The sequence below is a fragment of the Orbicella faveolata genome, unplaced genomic scaffold (assembly GCF_042242905.1).
Source record: "Orbicella faveolata isolate gen_17 unplaced genomic scaffold, um_ofav_v1 contig_25, whole genome shotgun sequence".
Lineage (NCBI taxonomy): Eukaryota > Metazoa > Cnidaria > Anthozoa > Scleractinia > Merulinidae > Orbicella > Orbicella faveolata.
The window spans coordinates 23,916,588-23,930,029 of NW_028301553.1; the positions used below are offsets into that span (position 1 = coordinate 23,916,588).

General features: G+C 39.1%; 1 long non-coding RNA gene across 1 annotated transcript; it reads left to right on the top strand.

The window, feature by feature from the left end:
• Positions 1 to 6,160: 6,160 nt before the first annotated feature.
• LOC149109557 (uncharacterized) lies at positions 6,161 to 11,834 on the top strand. Its single transcript, XR_016208694.1, has 2 exons — positions 6,161 to 6,567; positions 11,389 to 11,834. It is a non-coding gene; the product is annotated as an uncharacterized LOC149109557 (long non-coding RNA).
• The last annotated feature ends 1,608 nt before the right edge of the window (positions 11,835 to 13,442 follow it).

Genomic DNA, 13,442 nt, shown 5'->3' on the forward strand with positions numbered 1-13,442 from the left:
AGGAAAGGAAAGGCTGCTGTTCCGACTGATTACCATGGCGTCTTCGGTACGCAACGATACTTCAGATCAGCAGTCAGCACCAGATACAAATGGTACACTTTGCTCAGTACTACTTGATGTATCAACTCTTTTAAGAAACCACTCGACCCCGAACAGGCGTCTAATAACGCAGAGAAACATAAAAATAAGAAATTTTACGAGTTTTGGAAATCACGTCAACAGCATTATTTTCTTAAGTTTTCTCTCAGGTGTTGTTCGTAGGTGACGGAATAGGGGGCGGGCTGCAACTCCCCCTCGTCTCCCCAGCTCGCACTCCTATGGTATGAGCCGTAGTGATTTGCTTAAACTCCCTAGTAGTAGCAGCAGTAGTAGTAGTCGTACCAGCAGTAGTAAAAGTAGTAGTAGTAGCAGTAGTAGCAGTAGCAGCAGCAGTAGCAGCAGCAGTAGCAGCAGCAGTAGCAGCAGCAGTAGCAGCAGCAGTAGCAGCAGCAGTAGCAGCAGCAGCAGCAGCAGCAGCAGCAGTAGCAGTAGCAGTAGCAGTAGCAGTAGCAGTAGCAGTAGCAGTAGCAGTAGCAGTAGCAGTAGCAGTAGCAGTAGCAGTAGCAGTAGCAGTAGCAGTAGCAGTAGCAGTAGCAGTAGCAGTAGCAGTAGCAGTAGCAGTAGCAGTAGCAGTAGCAGTAGCAGTAGCAGTAGCAGTAGCAGTAGCAGTAGCAGTAGCAGTAGCAGTAGCAGTAGCAGTAGCAGTAGCAGTAGCAGTAGCAGTAGCAGTAGCAGTAGCAGTAGTAGTAGCAGTAGCGGTAGTAGCAGTAGCAGTAGCGGTAGTAGCAGTAGTAGTAGCAGTAGTAGTAGTAGCAGTAGCAGTAGTAACAGTAGTAGCAGTAGCAGTAGTAGTAGCAGTAGCAGCAGCAGCAGTAGCAGCAGCAGTAGCAGCATTAGGAGCAGCAGTAGCAGCAGCAGCAGCAGTAGTAGTAGTAGTAGTAGTAGTAATAGTAGTAGTGGTAGCAGTAGCAATAGCAGCATCAGTAGTAGTAGTAGTAGTAGTAGTAGCAGTAGTAACAGTAGTAGCAGTAGCAGTAGTAGTAGCAGTAGCAGCAGCAGCAGTAGCAGCAGCAGTAGCAGCAGTAGGAGCAGCAGTAGCAGCAGCAGCAGCAGTAGTAGTAGTAGTAGTAGTAATAGTAGTAGTGGTAGCAGTAGCAATAGCAGCATCAGTAGTAGTAGTAGTAGTAGCAGTAGCAGTAGCAGTAGCAGTAGCAGTAGCAGTAGCAGTAGCAGTAGCAGTAGCAGTAGCAGTAGCAGTAGCAGTAGCAGCAGCAGTAGCAGCAGTAGTAGTAGAAGTAGTAGTAGTAGTAGTAGTAGTAGTAGTAGTAGTAGTAGTTGCAGTAGTCACAAGATTGTTCTCATGCACTTTAAAATAGATGAAACTTATTTGCCAGCAAATAAAAGAGTTTATGGCTTCTACCCACGCTTCCGGAGTTATTTTAAACAGAATGTTAATTTTCAACCAAGAGTTTAAGATAATGAGGAAAGGCTGGGAGTACTGAAGGGTCGAGCTAAATGGGGACGGGGTCACAAAGTACAAACTTGATTGAGCAATAATCACAAGACGTCGACCATCATAAGATATTCTTGTGACTTCGATAACAACAGCGACTTCATTGTTAATAGTCTCGTGTTTTACTGGGAAATAATTTAGCCTTTGATAATCTTTGATTGTCTTTGTAAAAGGAATCGTGCGCTCCGTTTTAAAGTATATCGGTGTGCATCAGTATCAATTAAAATTTGTAACTGTTCCTGTTTTCAAGCTGGCGACTTTGCCAGGCACTTGTCTATTTCAATGTCCACGAGACATAACATAATGAAACTCCAAGTGTCAACTGATCATAGATATTGAATCCGATAAGCATTGTTAAAAAAACGAACGATTTCTTTAAAACTTACCATACGGAAAAACGAAAGCGAAATATCATTTTTTGGCGCATTATTTACTGTATTTTTAATTTGAGCGCAGGCTTTAAACCTCTTTAACAAATAGCGAATTAGGCCTATGCGCCATTTCAAAAATGCTTTATAAATAGCGATTTAGGCCTAAGCAAAGGCTGCTTGCGGTTAGCTATAAAATGTCGTTAAGGTCAGCGAGTATTTTGATTCTGTAAATTAAAGAAAATTCAGTGTAATAAACCACTTCCTTATCTCGGTTGTGTGGTCTCGTATTTGCGAAAAACCATAACCTTTCATTTGCTGCGGTTCATTTTGTTTCTTTCAACGCTGAGGGAACACGAATAGTCATCTAGTGATGAAATTCCTGAAGTTCGTTATGTCCATCCTTCTCGAGCCCAATTTACTGAAAAGGCGAGCAGGTTTGATGTTCGTTGCATTAGGATCGACTGTATTCCTTTCGTAAACAGCTGGTATAAAGTAAAGAAAGGCATCTCCGCTGGCACAGGACGAGGACAAACAGTCAAAGACGTCGTAGACTTAAAAGGTAGAGCATTCAACAATCGAGAAGAAGATTGCGAAGACGTTTTTACAGCGTTGAAATGGGCTTTGACGTAAACGATACTGTGAGCCTACTCTCGTAGCATCGGCTCAGTTTTCAAGGGAACGCTACGAAGAAGAAACGAAACTCACCAGGGACCCAGTTGATTAAAAAATCCAATGCATGTTTTCGTGGAGCGTGAAATATGCTTAAACAGATGAATAAGTAAATTGTAATGTAAATCTTTTGGAATGTTAACGAGTCAAGTAAAATAAAAATGATTTTTCGAGGGCTTATTCACAACTGAACCTCGTGGTGTTGTGGTGTAGACGGAAGACTGGTAAGCGAGAGGTGCATGTGCGAAAGGTAAAGGGTGCGAGACCTGCAGGGGTACAAGAAAAAATAAATGAACGGCACGCAAGCATGCAGAAGCGATGGCGTTTCTTCACAGGCAGCGGTTCCCTTCGGAAAACCGGAATTATAAAAGTAGCTTAAATCAAGTTAAATCGGTTAAATAACCCCACCAGGAGCAAACAACATATGCATGAAATAAGGTAAGCCATTTTTATTGAGAATTTTCACTTTCAACTACCTCCATGGACATCTTGTAGAAAATCCCATATTAACCCCTATAATTCGATGCCATACTGTGTTGCTTATGTGGTTCATGGAGAGAGCTTGGGCTGACTGTGTTGCCACGAGCGAATTACGTTTTTTAAAGTTGGAAGGTATATTGCCTCCAGGTAAGACATGAACAATAACATAGACCAGAACTTCCCTCTTATACGACTTGAGTATGCTTTGGCTTTCAAATCAATGTTGTGTAACCCAACCGCCGCTCTGTATTGCATTAAATTGCACCTAACCCCAAAATTGTTCTTTCGCTAAAACGAATCCACTTATTATTTGAAGCATTTGGGCGAAAAAATGTTTGAATATGGTTAAATCCTCGATTTGCTATGTCCTTTCAAAGTCGCGCCTGAAGTGTTACACGACCGCGTTTCAGGGAGTCTGGGGCGGCGGTTGCTGATGACGTCTACTCAGGAACCAAACACAATGGCGCCTCAGTCAGCTCTCTGTATTTGCTTGAGAAAATGGAAAACAAAACTAATCGTTACAATATATTTTGGGACTAAAACATCCAAGTTTTGTTTCAGAATCATTTGGTTTTCGTCACTGGAGTCAGAGTTAGGTTTCGATTCGGAAGACACCGAAATAAACTTCGATCGAGCACGTTCGACAACTAGGTGATATGCTTCTGTGTGAACTCACTGCTCAGAGCATTGAGAACAATTTGCAATATTTCAAGCGACGACGGGGAAGACTTCTTTGCGGACGAGCTGTTTGTATATTAGGAATGGGAAAGCTAGATACGAAGGAGCAGGCAAACGAAAAGCAGGAAAGAAAACTCAAGGACTGCTTTGGATGATAATTTCGTCACCTAAGCACAAGACTCCCACGCGTGTTTAAAACCTGTTTACATTTGTCCGTAGCGAGAATGTATTTTGTCAAGGTATGGTGGTTCTATTAAATCCAGTTTGTGTTTTTTTGCTTTCTGGAATGCTTCATGTTTATAAGAGCGACGTAAGTGTTGTAGTTTTCGAGACTTGATGATCTCCAAAACACTGGCTTCGATCGATTGAAAATCGTAGAATTGTTTGGACCTGTATTTTTGAAGCTATGGGAAGCAAGGCGGAAGGAAAAATTTCATTCAATTACCGATTTCATATTGCCACACGTTTTAAGTCGTGATTCCAAATAACCAGTGTAAATTTTTTTCAAAGTTTGCAGTGAAATTCGTCGGATAAGCGAAAAGGATGTGTTCCCTAAACGGTCCGCAGATGATGTTACGCGGTCATATTTTCGACCCTAATGTATAGAATGTTTGTCGCACTACTGATTTCCAAACATTCAAAAAAACTCTGTGAGTGTAACAGTTTTGTTATTATGTAATTCTAAAGGATTAATCTTCGACTTTAATCTAAATCGAAAGAGAAATAAGTGCTGGTTAGCGGCGTACAGTTGCGACTTATTTACACATCAGTTTATTTGGTCGTAACGCTTCTTGTTTCATCACACAACTTTGCCGGCTATGTTATAAATACTGCGGGATTGGAAGATATAGGTTGTCGGTAGTATTTCGACAAAATGCTGGTGTTTTTTTTTAAGCAGAAAATTTTGAAATAGCGTTTGAAAGTCTGCGGAACAAATTCCAGTGAGAGTTCTTCAATGGTTCTCTCAGACTCAGTTCGCTTGTTTCGGTTCGACAAAATCAACCATCGTTATGTCTTTATTGTACCATTGACCGATCATCGCTAGTAAATTGTACAGTATATCTTTTTTTAGATCTGGGATATTGCTGCAACAGCCGATAACACTTCTGGAAGGCATTTCTGCGCACTTTTCGAATGTGTATTGCACCATCCTGAAGGAAATGAGAGGACTTGAGATATTCGATCTTCCTTGGTAGACGTCACAACAGCCGCTACACCCATTCTCCTCGAACTCGGTCGTGAAACAAAATGGCGGTGTTTTGGGGCTATTTTCGAGATTTCGTCGGGGCACAGAAAATCGAGGATTTAACCGAATCCAAAAAAGTTTTCGCAGAAGTATTTCAAATAACGTCTAGATTCGTTTTAGCGAAAAAAAAAAAAAAAAAAAAAAAAATTGGGGTTAGGTGCACTTTAAAGACATTAAAGAGACCATGATCTAAGCTATATTAACCAGTTCTGATCAAGACAAAACCTTCAGGTAGCTCACCTTTTCGTTACACTATTCTCCATTGCTTTCTGCTATCTCAACGGGTTTCACAGCGAACTTCTTCAATGCTCTTCTTCAATTCAAGTTCATTTTCACCGATATTTCAGTCCACAGATAAGTTTAGTTCAGGCCTGAGCAACGCTCACCAATGCGTAAATTTAATGTGGACCCTTGACCTAACGCGTGGGCGACTTACCTGTCGATCTAAAGTTGTATAAATGGACGACATGTTCTTATTTTGAGTTTGTCCGTGAGCGCAAATTTTTCGAATACTCGATAAAGCACAATCCACACTCAAAATCCTCGTTTAAAAGCTGAAAATAAAGGCACTCCGCGGATCCTACAAACTCCTATTATTTACTAGCTCCCAGAGTGCATTTCCCTTCCACAGCGGGGTAGATCGTGCGCGACAAAGCGGAGCCCGAAAAACGTGCCAAGTCACTTATCCAAAGGAATGCAGCTCGCCAGCTATATGCGACGACTACGTCATCGCTTAACCCTTTGAATTCCAAACTTTCGCCAAAAATTACCGTTTTTAACCGTTTAGTCAGGTTTTTTTAGCTGCCATGACGCTAAATAAGCCTAAGTTTAGCTAAAAAAGCTTATTTTTACTAAAAGGAGAGATTTTTCGAGGATTAGGTCCAAAATTGAGCAAAACTTCAATTCTAGGCATGCGCATAAGCCAAAATTTGGACCATTTTACCACCGTTTTTGCACCAAAACTGATAACGTTTTTCGATTTGCGACTTCGGAATGTCGTCCATATCTAAACCTGACCATTGTGCGGAAAGGGCTAGCCTAGCACTACTATCTGCTTATCAGGAATATCTGATGACATTTGAATTGATGACGTCACAAGTGGTACAAAGAGCACGACCATTAATTACGCATATACGCGTAGTTGGTATTCAAAGGGTTAAATGCGTAAGGAGCTGCGGTAATGTGGAGGAGAAAAAGAGAGAATGGAGCAAGGTGATGAAGAGAATCGGCGAAAAGACAGCGCGCAATGAAATCCTCTTTTATTCAAAATTATCAATGTACATATTCAATACCTTAGGGAGTTACTATTGTCTTCAAAAACAATAGAGCGTATACATAATTAATCATTCTCCATGCATAATAAATGTGTGAGGTTATATGGGACTTTTTCCGCATTGTTTTCCATGTTTCCGGAAAAAGTTGAAAACATGCATTTATGAGTCTGAACGTTGCTTCACGGTATCGAACGGGACTTTAGAAGCCTCACTGAGTCCGTTTAACAGCAAGGGAGATGGACGTTATGTATTTTATGTTCGTGGTATTGTTATCTGCTTGTGGGTTGCGGTCTCTAGGTAAGTAATATTGGTAAAATTAAAACCTTGTGAATGGTTATGCAACCGAGTTCCTTCGCTCGCGAATGATTTAGATTACTATTGACTTGTAAATAAATTATTTTCTATCGGAATTTTGGATTTAGAGCGATTGCTCCGTTAAATGCCGTATATGATCGTGAATTGAAGAGGCTGACATGTTAGTGAATTCGGGCTTGATTGAAACTATAACCAGATTTCAGATTTGTATTGTTTTGCACTATTTGCAAAAATTATAACTTAAACAGATCAGCGTTCTAGGGTTGCATTAGTTTCTTCTCATTTTGCAACAACCAGCACCAGAACTGTGAGAATTCTGTATAATTTTTTTACTATATATCACCTAGTCTCTCGCACAATATCACCCCCTCTTGCACAACCTTTATTGTGGCTGGACTCACTTGGTGCATAGAGGGCTGGGATTTGGAGAATCTTCTCTAAAAGCATTTGAAGATGTAGAGGGGATACTTTAGTCATTTTGTGGATTTCAGTTTAATCCTGATATCTTGAACCTCTAAGGGAAACTAAAAATGCATTTGGGTAACTACATTGTGAGAGAATGAGAGATGTTGAGGGTAAATTTGCTGTAGATTTAAGTCTCAGATACATTAATTTGCCGATTATAGCTACATTAATTTGCCCATTATAGCTACATTAATGCTCATCTAACATTACAGATGCAGGTTAACTCAGTTGAAATATATTTGTAAACTGAGGTGTTCATTTTATGGAGGTGACCATAAGGGGAATGTTCGTCTGTAAGATAGCATAGTGAGCGTGCCAGGTTTTGCACAAGACTGAAGTGATGATTCCGTGATGTGTATATGTACACTGTTCATGAGGAACATGTACAGTGCAGCTCAGATATAAGCGAACTACGCATACGCGTATCATACGAACGTATTTTGCGTATACGCGTATGTCAATACGCGCACATATACGCGTATATACGCGTATATATACGCGTATATACGCGCGTATATGTCTCTTTGTTATGCATTCCCACAAGTTTCTTTATGTGAAGCATTGTTAGTCAAACAAAGGACATTATGTTTCTTGAGAATGAAAATGGCTTCAAAGCGAAATTTGCATATTGTTAAAACGTCATGCCGATTAATAAAAGCTATCATATTTCGATCACTTCGCAAATTCACCGACAAACTACCGTTTATCAACACTTGATCTTAAGCTACTGAAAATGGGAAGAAAATTGATACAGTCGCTTGAACTCCCTATTTTAACACGTGAACTTTATGTTCTTACAAGTAAAGATCTGTGTTTCGGCACGTGTCGGCAAGTCGTTTGCGAAATGTTTATTGTCTGAATTAGCGTTCTGAAGATCCTAGTCGAAAAAATTATATCTCCGGTTATATTTGATACAGATCATGTATTCAAATGGTAAAATACTCTTTCCTTGACGAAAAAATTGTTTATCACAGTTTCTATGGTGCGCCGCTCACGTTTAGTTATTTTTTCTCCAAGGAAAAGTTGTGTTTCGGCACGCGTCGGCAAGTTGTTTGCGAAGCGTTTATTGTCTGCAGATCCTCGTTGAAAAAATGATATCTCCGGTTTTCTTTGACACAAATCGTTCATTCAAACGGTAAAATGCTCTTCCTTTTACCAAAGAATTGTTTATCAAAGTTTAGTTATTTTTACGTCGGGAAAACGTTCTGTGTTTCCGGCAGGCGTCGTCAGGTCGTTTCCGAGATGTTTTTTGTTTGAAGCGTTCCGAAGACATTGTCGAAAAAATGATATCTCCGGTTCTATTTGACACAAATCGTTCATTCAAACGGTAAAATGCTCTTTCTTTAGCCAAAGAAATGTTTATCAAAGTTTCTATGGCGCGCTGCTCACGTTTAGTTATTTTTTCCTCAAGTAAAAGTTCTGTGTTTCGGCATGCGTCGGCAAGTCGCTTGCGAGATGTTTATTGTTTGAAGCTTTCCGAAGACCTTGTGGAAAAAATGATATCTCCGGTTATATTTGACACAAATCGTTCATTCAAACAGTAAAATGCTTTTTCTTTAGTCCAAATAATTGTTTATCAAAGTTTCTATGGCGCGCTGCTCACGTTTAGTTATTTTTTCTTCAAGGAAAAGTTCTGTGTTTCGGCATTCGTCGGCAAGTCGATTGCGAGATGTTCATTGTCTGAAGCGTTCCGAAGACCTTGTCGAAAAAATGATATCTCCGGTTCTATTTGACACAAATCGTTCATTCAAACGGTAAAATGCTCTTTCTTTAGCCAAAGAAATGCTTATCAAAGTTTTTATGGCGCGCTGCTCACGTTTAGTTATTTTTTCCTCAAGTAAAAGTTCTGTGTTTCGGCATGCGTCGGCAAGTCGCTTGCGAGATGTTTATTGTTTGAAGCTTTCCGAAGACCTTGTCGAAAAAATGATATCTCCGGTTATATTTGACACAAACCGTTCATTCAAACAGTAAAATGCTCTTTCTTTAGTCCAAATAATTGTTTATCAAAGTTTCTATGGCGCGCTGCTCACGTTTAGTTATTTTTTCTTCAAGGAAAAGTTCTGTGTTTCGGCATTCGTCGGCAAGTCGATTGCGAGATGTTCATTGTCTGAAGCGTTCCGAAGACCTTGTCGAAAAAATGATATCTCCGGTTCTATTTGACACAAATCGTTCATTCAAACGGTAAAATGCTCTTTCTTTAGCCAAAGAAATGCTTATCAAAGTTTTTATGGCGCGCTGCTCACGTTTAGTTATTTTTTCCTCAAGTAAAAGTTCTGTGTTTCGGCATGCGTCGGCAAGTCGCTTGCGAGATGTTTATTGTTTGAAGCTTTCCGAAGACCTTGTCGAAAAAATGATATCTCCGGTTATATTTGACACAAACCGTTCATTCAAACAGTAAAATGCTCTTTCTTTAGTCCAAATAATTGTTTATCAAAGTTTCTATGGCGCGCTGCTCATGTTTAGTTATTTTTTCTTCAAGGAAAAGTTCTGTGTTTCGGCATTCGTCGGCAAGTCGATTGCGAGATGTTCATTGTCTGAAGCGTTCCGAAGACCTTGTCGAAAAAATGATATCTCCGGTTCTATTTGACACAAATCGTTCATTCAAACGGTAAAATGCTCTTTCTTTAGCCAAAGAAATGTTTATCAAAGTTTCTATGGCGCGCTGCTCACGTTTAGTTATTTTTTCCTCCAGTAACAGTTCTGTGTTTCGGCATGCGTCGGCAATTCGCTTGCGAGATGTTTATTGTTTGAAGCGTTCCGACCTTGTCGAGAAAGGGATATCTCCGGTATCTGACACAAACCGTTCATTCAAATAGTAAATTACTCTTTTCCTGACAAAAGAATTGTTTATCGAAGATTCTATGGTGCGCCGCTCACATTTTGTTATTTTTAATTTTCTTCGAGGAAAAGTTGTGTGTTTCGGCACACGTTTCCAAGTCGCTTGCTTGGACCGTGTTCAGACTTTGTTTCGAGAAGATGTTATCTTTCGGTTGTGATGTTTGCTCCATGAAGATGGGATTGTTGAAGCGTGTATCCCCGGTTCTATTTGATTAAAAAAAAAAAAAAAAATAGTAAATTTTTGATTTAACGACAAAATACTCTCTCTTTTAATCAATATTCAGTGAGTTAATTTTCAGTCAAGTGCCCAATTGCAAAATGTTAGTTTCAGCTAACATTTTGCTTAGTCTGTAGGCATACGCGCGTAAACTGTATACGCGTATTCAAAATAAAGAAAACTCTTTCTCGCTCTGTGGCAAGCTGTCAAGCCATTGAAAACAACAATGACCTGATAAGAAAAGAAGAAACAATAGGTTAGCTCATACATACTAATCAGGCATACGCGTATATGCTGTATACGCCTATGTGCGCATATGCATACGCGTATGTGCGTATATGCATACGCGTATACGCGTATTGGGCTGACGCGCATTACGCGTATATTTTGGTTCGGATATATCTGAGCTGCACTGTATGTTTGGTTGAGTCTACATGCACGTGTATGTGTGTACAGTAAGAAAACTGAGAAAAATTTAGTGATGCACCTAAATTATTGCTGTACTGTGCCATGTGTACATCCATGCAAAAATAAATGTGTGATCACATGTGTGATTTTTTATAAGAAGTGTGAATCACACTAAAATCACACTTTTTCACACTTCAAATCACACTTCTGCAATGTGTGATATATAGTGTGAAAAATGTGTGAAAGAAGTGTGAAAGATGCGTGATCACGTGTGTGATTTTTCATAGGAAGTGTGAATCACGCTAAAATTACACTAAAATCACACTTCAAATCACACTTATGCAATTTGATATACAGTGTGAAAAATGTGTGATAGAAGTGTGTGACTTTGTGTGACTTTGGTTGAATCACACATCTCTTCACACTTAAATCACACTTCTCTGTTGTATAGAGCATATGATAGCCACAATTAATTATAGCCACTGCATGAACAGTGAGTTTTATGAAATTACAAATGTAATACATAAAAACAGCTGGGGCAAAAGCCCAGAATTATAACAAAAATATGAAATCACGAGACATAAACAATAATTTAAACATTATAATTACTGCACCAAAATACAATGAAATTAAACCTTCATTACACTTATAAAAATATATTCATATATTTGTCCAGTATCCAAAGTAGGAGCCCACACCAGATTAAAGATCAGCTGGAACATCTTGTTTCTGTTCAAAATTTATTTTATTTTCAAAATTTGAAGGTTTCTCTAATATAGCATACATATTTAACCTTAGTAACATTTTTTGAAGATTTAGCTTCAAATTCAAAGTTGGAAGTTTTGCCCTAAAGACTGCTGTATATTTTCTTTCAGATCCCACAGCTTATGATGGAAATTATACTGACAGTATTGTGAATCGATTCTCACTTAGCTTTTAAACCATGTACTGATGTAGTTCTGTTTATGAATGCATACTTCAAGCTTCTCTGCTTCAACAACTAGAACAAAAACACACAGCAACATGTAATTAACACAATAGGTTTTGTTCAGTTTCGCCATTAAAGGCCACATGTAAATTAAAGTAATTGCTCATAAAAGAAACATGATTTCAGATCAAGTTCTATGACAAGCTTTGAATTCTTTTTGGTTTAAGCTATGATTGTAACACAAAAATTCAAAACCGGTCAGTGTAAAATGCAGACTGCAGACTGCAGACCAGGGGTAAAATGCAGACTGAGGGTAAACTGCAGACTGCAGACCTGGGGTAAAATGCAGACTGAGCGTAAAATAAAAGATTAATAATAAAAAACGAGTCATAAGGATAAAATAAAGAGTGTTTTGCTTGATTAAATGAAGTTGAATTCTGTACGCGTTGAGTTTTGGCATCTCTTCTATCAAAATGGTCATACTAACGATTATTTGAGAACGCCGAAATGTCATAATTTCTAATTTCTCGTGTTTGGATAGCCGACCGTCACCCTTCAGCAAGTACCAATTCACAAACCTCTTGATATATTTAAGTCGACTACAAAGATTGAATATCTTTCACAAACTAGGCTCGATACCTACAAGTTTAGCTTGCCCTGTTGCTGTCCTGTCGTGTTTTGCTTGCCTTGTGTTCCGAACAATTCCAAGGCCGTTTGAAGCAACTAAGACACGCGGTAGTTTGAACGTTTATCAAAGACTTTGTCGATGAAAACAGGATGAAGGAAATGTGCTGCAAGAGTTGATCGGTCCCAGACCTAATCGCGTAACAAAATTCAAAATGGCCGACACGTAAACAAAGGTAAGATGCATAGAATTACGATTAGTTCGGGCCCTTGTGGGAAACTGGGGGAGTTCAAGAACTCGAGGTTGATAATATAATGTTTGACTAAGGTTAGGAAATGCCTTTTGGTTTGAGTTTTCGGGATTTTGGAAAAAAAAAATTACGGGTATGCGTACGAACACTCCCAAGTCTTCATTCGATCCTGATTTGATCCTCGTGTTTTTTATTATTAATATTTTATTTTACCCTCATGATCAGTCTGCATTTTACCCCAGGTCTGCAGTCTGCAGTCTACAGTCTGCGTTTTACACTGATCGAATTAAAAACTGAAATGGACAAGAAAAAAGACAAAGATCCAAACTTGCCAAGATCGAGTTTAGTGATGTATTATAAATCATTACATTGATCATCAAAAACACTATATAGAGTCTTAATAATATAATAAGAAGGTCTGCGATTATTTATACTTACAATTGTTCCTAGAGCCAAAAGATCCAGATTTTGTTGCTTTTAAACATCACTTAGCTCAGTAAAATTGACCTGCATGCTGTAAAATAGCTTCACTAGCTTCGTTTGACCGTTGAAATCAGAGCATTTTCAGAGCATTGCATCAGGGTCTACCGGGTCTACCAGCTTTCAAATCCAAGATGGCGGCTCGTTTCTGGCATGTGCGAATTCCACAAAAGAACTCGGCGTTTTAGAGATCTCTGCACAATTTAAAGACCTCTCAAAGGCTGGAAAGTATCCAGAAATCATTTGCAGAAGTGCATAGTTATCCCAAGGTATTTTACTACTACAGAGCTTCATAATATCGACCTTTTTATGAGAAGGATGAAGTTTACGTTTATGCGGTAGTCATGATGAAGACACGAACGTTGGGGCGTAGCTTTATATCCACATTGCTGGTATTTGTGATAATATTGTACCATCAGGTTTTTGATAGGAATCAGTGATTGGACAATAAACAATGCAATTCCTTGAAATTCCAATAGCATTCCTAGGAATTCCTAGAAAAATTTATTCACAGAAAGCTGGGAATTCATTTCGCAAGGGTAGGAGAAATAATGTACTTCCTCAGCTAGTGCAATTAAGTAATGAAACTGCTTGTGCAGGTTAAGATTCCATGTGAAGTGGGCACTTTTAGAGTACATAAACAAAA